A 10,353-nucleotide genomic window follows, 5' to 3' on the forward strand; every position below is an offset into this window, starting at 1 on the left:
GGGGGTGCGAGGCTGCCCCAAGCCCCAGCCAGTGGAGACAGGGTCGCCTCCAGGCACAATCTCGGGAGTCACTGCCTCCTGCCATGGACTCGAGACAAGATGTCTTCTCCTGAGCAGCTGAGGCTTCCGCATCACCTCCCGCCCAGATGTCAGGAGCAAGGAGCCCCTCAGTATCACAGCCCACCGGGGACACCCTTCCTGCCTCTCCAGAACCTTCTTGCCCAGGGTCCTGCTGCTCAGGCCTCGTTCCACCCACAAGAGCTGACTTTCTTTCGGGGTACCACGGCCATCTGTGAAGACACCCCTCTTCCTCGCCCCATGGAGGAAGGAAGCTGTGCAGGGCCTTCTTCCCTGCCATTGACTTGCTCCTCTCCTTCTCTGCCCCGGCCTTGCTCCTCCGGCTCCCTGAGGCTGCAGAGGCCCCGACCCAGCTGCAGGGCCCATGGATCTCCCCAGGGTTGATGGCCCAGGCCACGGGAAGGCAGCCACCTGAGGAGAACGTGGGGAAACGCCGGGAAAGTGGAACACCGGCCACAGCCACACACAGCCACCTGTACAATCTCACACTCCTCTGGGCATAAGCAATTAAATCATAGTTAGAACAAAGGAGCCAGGCACTGGTGGCTCACACCTGTTATCCTAGCTACTCAGGAGGCTGAGATCTGAGGATCTCGGTTCAAAGCCAGCCCAGGCAGGAAAGTCCGTGAGACTCTTATCTCCAATAAACCACTAGAAAACCAGAAGTGGCACTGTGGCTCAAGCAGTAGAGCACTCACCTTGAGCTGACGAGCGCAGGGTCAGCGCCCAGGCCCAGAGTTCAGGCCCCACGACACACCAAAAAATAAAAAGAACAAAGGCCCCAGGGCCACCTGTGTAACTTACAGAGCTCCCGCCCCCCCTTCACAGTACATCCAGAGGGAGATCTTCACAAAGGATGCTTGGAGAAATGAAGCCGCCATGCACTTGTGCACAGGACAGGAGCCCTCCGTGGCCACCAGGCCACAGCCCCGCAGCCACGCTGGACGGACCAGCCCGGGCCCCCAAGGCGCATGGGCCCAGCCGCCTGGAGCCCATCCTGGGGTGCTGGCAATTCCTCATGACCTGGGCTTTGGGAAACTCGGGATCAAAGAGGAACGGGCATTTTCAGGAGTGAGATGACTTTTATGTTTGTGTTTATGAAAAGGTACCTTGGCGGCTCCAGGGCCTCGCGCAGGGCTCCCCATCCCCCGACGTCTGGAATGTGCGTGGACTTAGAGGCAATGGGGGGAGGGACACCCCAGGGCTTCCCACGGGGAACAGTGGTTCTTTTTTTTGGGGGGGTCCGGTCGTGGGGCCTGAACTATGGGCCTGGGTGCTGTCCCTCAGCTCTTCAGCTCAAGGCTAGCGCTCTACCACTTGAGCCACACCACCACTTCTGGCTCTTTTCTTTTTGCTTATGTAGTGCTGAGGAATCGAACCCAGGGCCTCGAGCATGCAAGGCAAGTGCTCTACCACTGAGCCACCTTCCCAGCCCCAGCAGTGGTTCTTTTTATTGGGATGGCTTCTTCCCAGCACCTCTTAGGAAGGTCTTCCGGCCCCGGAGCCACCAGGCAGAACTCCCCTGTCCCACCACTGACCTAGGGTGAAACACAGGACACACAACTTTCCGGTGGCCAGAGAGTCCGCGTCCTGCTTCTGTTTCTAGCTGGAGCCACATGTGGTCTCCAGGATTCGCATTTTTACACAGGTAACCAAAAATGTTCACAGCAAATTACTTTTATTATTCTTGTTGCTGTTGCTAGGCCTGAGGCTTAAGCTCTGGGCTTGGCACTTGATCCATCTGCTTGCTCGTGGCTGGTGCTCCACCCCTTGAGCCATGCCTCCAGCACAGACTTTTATGATGGTTATTTTAGAGATGGCGTTTTGCAGAGTTTTATATCTAAGCTGGTTTTGAACGTCTATCCTTCAAGGCTCAGCCTTGAGACTCAGGCATGCGTCATGGGTGGCCAGCCCCCAGCAAACCTTCTAGTGAGCAGCTTGTTCTGGTCATCTGCGCTACTTCAGGACATAGAGAGAAAAGTGCTACACTGTACTTGAACTTAAAAGACAGCCAGGCTTAGCCATGAAGGAAATACAGTTCAAAGCCACACCAAGGTTCCATCTCAACCCGGTCAGAATGGCAGCCATCAAGATCACAAGCCACAGATGCTGGCAAGGATTGGGGGGGAGTGGGAGGAAGCTCAACTGTACCGTTGAGCGGCATGTAAACAAGCACGGCCATGAGGGGAGTCAGGCAGGCGGCTCCAAAGACGAGCCAGATCTCCCTGAGGACCTGGCTGTCGCACTAGGCGGCATAGATCCAGAGCAGAGAACATCAGTACACTACAAAGATTCCTGCATACCTGTGCATTACAGCACTGATCACAACGGCCAGATGGCAGAATCAGGTGAGATGCCAGCACCAGATGAGCGGATGGTGAGTGGTAGGTCTCCATGTCCATCCACATCTCTATCCACGCTACACACACACGGAAGAAGGGTACACAGCCATAAAGAAAAATGAAATCATGCCATTCACAGGAAAACGGATGTAACTGAAGGACTGAGACAAGCCAATCTAAACACACACACACTCCTAAAATATAACTCGAATGGACTACTTAGGAAGAGGCAGAGAAAGGGAAGAGAAGAAAAACAGATGGCAAATAATTTTGAAACACCTTTTGGTGTTTTGGAAGAGGATGAATACAGTCCAAACAGATTGTAACTATGAAACCAGAACAAGGAAATTTGTCACATGTGCTTTGGAAGGAAGGAAGCAGGAGCAGGAAGCATGGAGTAGAGGGGACATGAAGTTGAACACAGGTAAGAAACAATGAAGTCACTATGTAACTAATGAAAGCTAATTGTTAAAATGCAGTGTAGACAAAAACAAAACAAACACAACCAGAGCCCACAACCTTCCCCAGGTGACACACCCACCCGCTCATAGGAGTAGCAGGTTGGGGAGCAGGAACAGGTGCAGAATCACAAAGCACCCGGCCCCTCTGGGCCATGACCTTTGTGACATTTGGGGTGGGGGAGGGGGGAGGGACGGGGAGGGGGATAAATGCAGAGAGACAGAGGTAGGTAGTGCTAGAAGCAAGGAGAGACAGACACAGAAGAGAGATTCAGAGGAAGATGGAGAAATAGAAGCTGCAAGATAGAGACAGAGGTATGAATGATGCAGGGTGAAGGGTGAGGGGAGGAGGGGAGAAAAGCGAGGGGAGGGGGGCACATGCAGGAGAGACCAGAAGAAGGGGTGGGGTCTTGGCATCCAGGAGAGGGACAGCGGCCGGGCAGCAGCAGAGACGCAGGAGCCCCATCAGCCCGTCATGGTGGAGCCTGGGATGCGTCCGTGGAGGGAGTGGGAAGGCCAAGGTGGAGAGCCAAGGCCTGCGCAGGGAGCCGTCTGGGGCCCAGGGAGCCGCCTGGGCCCAGCTGCACTGGAACTTGACTGTGGAGCCTAACACGTGGCAGAAGTGCACAGAACTGAAGATGTGTACATGCAGGCAGTGCACGGCACCAACCACACACACGTGCACACGAGGCCACAGACCTGAACACACACACACGCATACAAGTGCACGGCACCAACCACACACACGTGCACACGAGGCCACAGACCTGAACACACACACACGCATGCAAGTGCACGGCACCAAACACACACACGTGCCCACGGGCACACGGAGCTGGAGCTGGTGCCCGAGCAGGGCTGTGGCCCTCAAGACGGGGCCCAGGTGCAGGATGCTTTCTGCCTCTTCCTCACCTCTCCGGGCAAATGCTCTGCTGCCAGGCTCTGAGGCAGCCCACCAGGCTCTTGTGAGGGACACCCCCCCCGAGAGCCAGCTGGGGGGGTTCTAGGATCTCCCTGTGCTCTTCTTCTCTCAATTCTGTGTGAACCCTCAACTGTCTGGAGAAAGTCTGGGGACTTGGGAGTCTAGAGACCTTTCTAGAAAGCATGAGACGGCTGGTGTGGAGCCCAGCTGGGGGAAAGTTTCTCAAATGCCCCTCTCCAGAACACAGAGACGCAGCAGCTGCTCACTGCGGCCCACAGCCCCGTGAGAAGGGAGTGCGCCCAGAGAAGGGCTCAGCGCAGCAGGGGACCTGGCAGCAGCCCGGTGGGGGACAGGGGAGCAGGGAGCAGGGATGTGCTGTGGCTTTCACAGGGAGGAGGGAAGCAGGGCTTACCGCAGGGTGCAGAGCTTCAGGGCTAGGCCTCCCCAGACTCTTGGCCAACTCCCCCAAACCAGTGAGGGCTGTGTGGAAATTAACCAAACTTATAATTCTGACAGTGGAGTTTGGGAACACAGCTAGCGTGCCAAAATGATTCTTCCCTCTTTAATTAAAATCCTTTGTTAAGTGCCAAGCTAATACCTCCCCGGGGACTCCAGGCTGACTTCCAGCCCCTCAGGTGGCTGCGGCTGAGGCTGCTGGACGGGCTTTGAGAAGAGAAGCGAGACCTCATAGCACAGTGGGCACGGCCCACGGGCCGGGCAGTGTCCCACCGAGAGCAAATCACACCACGGATCCCCACAGAAAATGGGGTGCCCAGTACCGGCCTATCACTTGGCAAAGTCCAATTCCCTGCCAGAGAGGGCCCACAGAGGAAAGCAGGCACGCAGAGGGGCAGGGGGCCTGGGAGGGCAAGGCCCTGGTTCTGGTGAGTTCCAGACTCTCTCAGTGAGTCAGCCATGTCTATGGTACTGGAAAAGAACAGGGCCCAGGAGGCCCTGCTGTGACCTCGACCATGATCACAGGCCAGGGCCCAGCCAGGGACAGGGGCAGCGACTGCGCCCGACAGGCCGGACTCCACCAGCGAGCGCTCCCACCAGCCTTCGCTCACCTCCTCTGAGATTCCAAAGAGGCAAGAAATCAGAGGACACCAAGGAGAGACATATGACAAAATACCCGGAGGCTGGGTCAGCAGCATACGAACAAGCCCTGGGGAGAGTGGGCCTGTCACTTCCCTCGGGCACTTCCTCCCCATAGACAGTGCATCCTCCGTCACTTCCTCCCAAAGACACTGCGCCCTCCATCACTTCCTCCTATAGACAGTGTGTCCTCCATCACTTCCTCCCCATAGACAGTGCGCCCTCCATCACTTCCTCCCCATAGACAGTGTGCCTTCCACCATCACTTCCTCCTATAGACAGTGTGTCCTCCATCACTTCCTCCCCATAGACAGTGTGCACTCCATCACTTCCTCCCCATAGACAGTGCGTCCTCCATCACTTCCTCCCCATAGACAGTGCGTCCTCCATCACTTCCTCCCCATACACAGTGCATCCTCCATCACTTCCTCCTCATAGACAGTGTGCACTCCATCACTTCCTCCCCATAGACAGTGCGCCCTCCATCACTTCCTCCTATAGACAGTGCGTCCTCCATCACTTCCTCCCCATAGACAGTGCGCCCTTCATCACTTCCTCCTATAGACAGTGCGCCCTCAATCACTTCCTCCCCACTCCATCACTTCCTCCCCATAGACAGTGCGCCCTCCATCACTTCCTCCTATAGACAGTGCGTCCTCCATCACTTCCTCCCCATAGACAGTGCGCCCTCCATCACTTCCTCCCCATAGACAGTGCTTCCTCCATCGCTTCCTCCTATAGACAGTGTGTCCTCCATCACTTCCTCCTATAGACAGTGCGTCCTCCATCACTTCCTCCCCATAGACAGTGCGCCCTCCATCACTTCCTCCTATAGACAGTGCGTCCTCCATCACTTCCTCCCCATAGACAGTGCGCATAGACAGTGTGTCCTCCATCACTTCCTCCCCATAGACAGTGCATCCTCCATGACTTCCTCCCCATAGACAGTGCGCCCTCAATCACTTCCGCCCTCCATCACTTCCTCCTATAGACAGTGCGCCCTCCATCACTTCCTCCTATAGACAGTGCGTCCTCCATCACTTCCTCCCCATAGACAGTGCATCCTCCATCACTTCCTCCCCATAGACAGTGCGTCCTCCATCACTTCCTCCCCATAGACAGTGCATCCTCCATCACTTCCTCCCTATAGACAGTGTGCCCTCCATCACTTCCTCCTATAGACAGTGCGCCCTCCATCACTTCCTCCCCATAGACAGTGTGTCCTCTATCACTTCCTCCTATAGACAGTGTGTCCTCCATCACTTCCTCCCCATAGACAGTGTGTCCTCCATCACTTCCTCCCCATAGACAGTGTGTCCTCCATCACTTCCTCCCCATAGACAGTGCATCCTCCATGACTTCCTCCCCATAGACAGTGCGCCCTCAATCACTTCCTCCCCATAGACAGTGCGCCCTCCATCACTTCCTCCCCATAGACAGTGCGTCCTCCATCACTTCCTCCCCATAGACAGTGCGTCCTCCATCACTTCCTCCCCATAGACAGTGCGCCCTCCATCACTTCCTCCTATAGACAGTGCGTCCTCCATCACTTCCTCCCCATAGACAGTGCGCCCTCCATCACTTCCTCCCATAGACAGTGCGTCCTCCATCACTTCCTCCCCATAGACAGTGTGTCCTCCATCACTTCCTCCCCATAGACAGTGCGTCCTCCAACACTTCCTCCTATAGACAGTGCGTCCTCCATCACTTCCTCCTATAGACAGTGCGCCCTCCATCACTTCTTCCTGTAGACAATGCGCCCTCCATCACTTCCTCCTCATAGACAGTGCACCCTCCATCACTTCCTCTCCATAGACAGTGCGCCCTCCATCACTTCCTCCTATAGACAGTGCGCCCTCCATCACTTCCTCCTATAGACAGTGTGCCTTCCTCCATGACTTCCTCCCCATAGACAGTGTGTCCTCCATCACTTCCTCCCTATAGACAGTGCATCCTCCATCACTTCCTCCTATAGACAGTGTGCCTTCCCCCATGACTTCCTCCCCATAGACAGTGTGTCCTCCATCACTTCCTCCCTATAGACAGTGCGTCCTCCATCACTTCCTCCCCATAGACAGTACGCCCTCCATCACTTCCTCCTATAGACAGTGCGCCCTCCATCACTTCCTCCCATAGACAGTGTGTCCTCCATCACTTCCTCCCTATAGACAGTACGTCCTCCATCACTTCCTCCCCATAGACAGTGTGTCCTCCATCACTTCCTCCTATAGACAGTGCGCCCTCCATCACTTCCTCCTATAGACAGTGTGTCCTCCATCACTTCCTCCCCATAGACAGTGCATCCTCCATGACTTCCTCCCCATAGACAGTGCGCCCTCCATCACTTCCTCCTATACACAGTGTGCCTTCCTCCATGACTTCCTCTTATACACAGTGCGTCCTCCATCACTTCCTCCCCATAGACAGTGTGCCTTCCTCCATCACTTCCTCCCCATAGACAGTAAGCCCTCCATCACTTCCTCCCCATAGACAGTGCGTCCTCTATCACTTCCTCCTATAGACAGTGCGTCCTCCAACACTTCCTCCTATAGACAGTGTGCCCTCCATCACTTCCTCCTACAGACAGTGTGCCCTCCATCACTTCCTCCTATAGACAGTGCGTCCTCCATCACTTCCTCCCCATAGACAGTGTGTCCTCCATCACTTCCTCCTATAGACAGTGTGCCCTCCATCACTTCCTCCTATAGACAGTGCGTCCCCATCACTTCCTCCTATAGACAGTGTGTCCTCCATCACTTCCTCCCCATAGACAGTGCATCCTCCATCACTTCCTCCTATAGACAGTGCATCCTCCATCACTTCCTCCCATAGACAGTGCGTCCTCCATCACTTCCTCCCCATAGACAGTGCGTCCTCCATCACTTCCTCCCCATAGACAGTGCGTCCTCCATCACTTCCTCCATAGACAGTGCGCCCTCCATCACTTCCTCCCCATAGACAGTGCGCCCTCCATCACTTCCTCCTATAGACAGTGCGCCCTCAATCACTTCCTCCCCATAGACAGTGCGCCCTCCATCACTTCCTCCCCATAGACAGTGTGTCCTCCATCACTTCCTCCCCATAGACAGTGCGTCCTCCATCACTTCCTCCTATAGACAGTGCGTCCTCCATCACTTCCTCCCCATAGACAGTGCGCCCTCCATCACCCCATAGACAGTGCGTCCTCCATCACTTCCTCCCCATAGACAGTGCGCCCTTCATCACTTCCTCCTATAGATAGTGCACCCTCCATCACTTCCTCATATAGACAGTGTGTCCTCCATCACTTCCTCCCCATAGACAGTGTGTCCTCTATTACTTCCTCCTATAGACAGTGTGCCCTCCATCACTTCCTCCCCATAGACAGTGCGTCCTCCATCACTTCCTCCCCATATACAGTGCGCCCTCCATCACTTCCTCCCCATAGACAGTGCGTCCTCCATCACTTCCTCCTATAGACAGTGTGCCCTCCATCACTTCCTCCCCACAGACAGTGCGCCCTCCATCACTTCCTCCTATAGACAGTGCGTCCTCCATCACTTCCTCCTATAGACAGTGTGCCCTCCATCACTTCCTCCCCATAGACAGTGCGCCCTCCATCACTTCCTCCCCATAGACAGTGTGTCCTCCATCACTTCCTCCCCATAGACAGTGTGTCCTCCATCACTTCCTCCCCATAGACAGGCATCCTCCATGACTTCCTCCTATAGACAGTGCGTCCTCCATCACTTCCTCCCCATAGACAGTGTGTCCTCCATCACTTCCTCCCCATAGACAGTGCGTCCTCCATCACTTCCTCCTATAGACAGTGCATCCTCCATCACTTCCTCCCCATAGACAGTGCGTCCTCCATCACTTCCTCCCCATAGACAGTGCGCCCTTCATCACTTCCTCCTATAGACAGTGCGCCCTCAATCACTTCCTCCCCATAGACAGTGCGCCCTCCATCACTTCCTCCCCATAGACAGTGCGTCCTCCATCACTTCCTCCCCATAGACAGTGCGTCCTCCATCACTTCCTCCCCATAGACAGTGCGTCCTCCATCATTCCTCCCCATAGACAGTGTGCCCTCCATCACTTCCTCCCCATAGACAGTGCGTCCCCATCACTTCCTCCTATAGACAGTGTGTCCTCCATCACTTCCTCCCCATAGACAGTGCATCCTCCATCACTTCCTCCTATAGACAGTGTGTCCTCCATCACTTCCTCCTCAGACAGTGTGTCCTCCATCACTTCCTCCTCAGACAGTGCTTCCTCTGTCATTTCCTCTGCAGACAGTGCTTCTCTCCTTCGCTTCTAGTGTAGACAGTAGGTTTTCCATCTTCATTTCCTCCCTCTTCTGTCACTTCATCCCCAGATCTCCTGTTCCAGTCCAATAGGAAAAATAGAACCTTAGACAAATCCTAATAGAGAAGAAACATCTTACAGTATACCTGCCTTAGCCCTGGTCACCAAAGACAAGGAAAGGGTAAGAAGACCCACTCAGCCAGACTTGCTGGGAGGAGGGCAGCTGGGTGCCCGGGAGGTTAGCTCAGGGGTCACGATGGCTGCCCGGGGAGGTTAGCTCAGGGGTCACCATGGCTGCCCCTGAGGTTAGCTCAGGGGTCACCTTCGCTGCCCGGGGAGGTTAGCTCAGGGGTCACCAGTGCTGCCCGGGGAGGTTAGCTCAGGGGTCACCATCGCTGCCCGGGGAGGTTAGCTCAGGGGTCACCATGGCTGCCCCTGAGGTTAGCTCAGGGGTCACCATCGCTGCCCTGGGAGGTTAGCTCAGGGGTCACCAGTACTGCCCGGGGAGGTTAGCTCAGGGGTCACCATCGCTGCCCCTGAGGTTAGCTCAGGGGTCACCATCGCTGCCCCGGGAGGTTAGCTCAGGGGTCACCATCGCTGCCCCGGGAGGTTAGCTCAGGGGTCACCATGTCTGCCCCCTGAGGTTAGCTCAGGGGTCACCATCGCTGCCCCGGGAGGCTGAAGCCAGAGCGTGGCGGGCTGGGAGGCCACTGCGCCTGCCCTGGAGTGTCTGGAAACACCGCAGATTCCGCCGTGAACCAGGTGCGGTGCAAAGGTGTTCTCGGCCGCTGACGCCCTCCTGCGAATCCAGAATGCTCTAGAAACAACGCACAGCCCAGGCCCGACGCCCCACGGGCCCCATGGGCCTGGGCCCCTTGAGCAGCGGTGGGCTGCAACTTAGACGGGTGGGCAGGGCCTGACCTGGGAGGGCCCTCCCCCTCCCCTCCCCTCCCCTCAATGTCCCCTCCCCCTTCTCCTCCCCCTCTCTCTCCCCTCCCCCTCTCCCCTCCAGCTGGACGGCAGGGTCCCGCCGTCTCCGTCCTCCAGCAGCTGGGGACCCAGGCGGGCCGGGATCTCAAACCTGACGCCACCCAGCAGCGGCTCCGCCGGCAGTGGGGCGGCCCGGGCCGCGATGCGGGTGACACCCGCGCAGGTCGGCTGGGTCGGGCTC

Source organism: Dipodomys ordii, unplaced genomic scaffold (assembly GCF_000151885.1).
Source record: "Dipodomys ordii isolate 6190 unplaced genomic scaffold, Dord_2.0 Scaffold58, whole genome shotgun sequence".
In the NCBI taxonomy this organism is placed as follows: Eukaryota; Metazoa; Chordata; class Mammalia; order Rodentia; family Heteromyidae; genus Dipodomys; species Dipodomys ordii.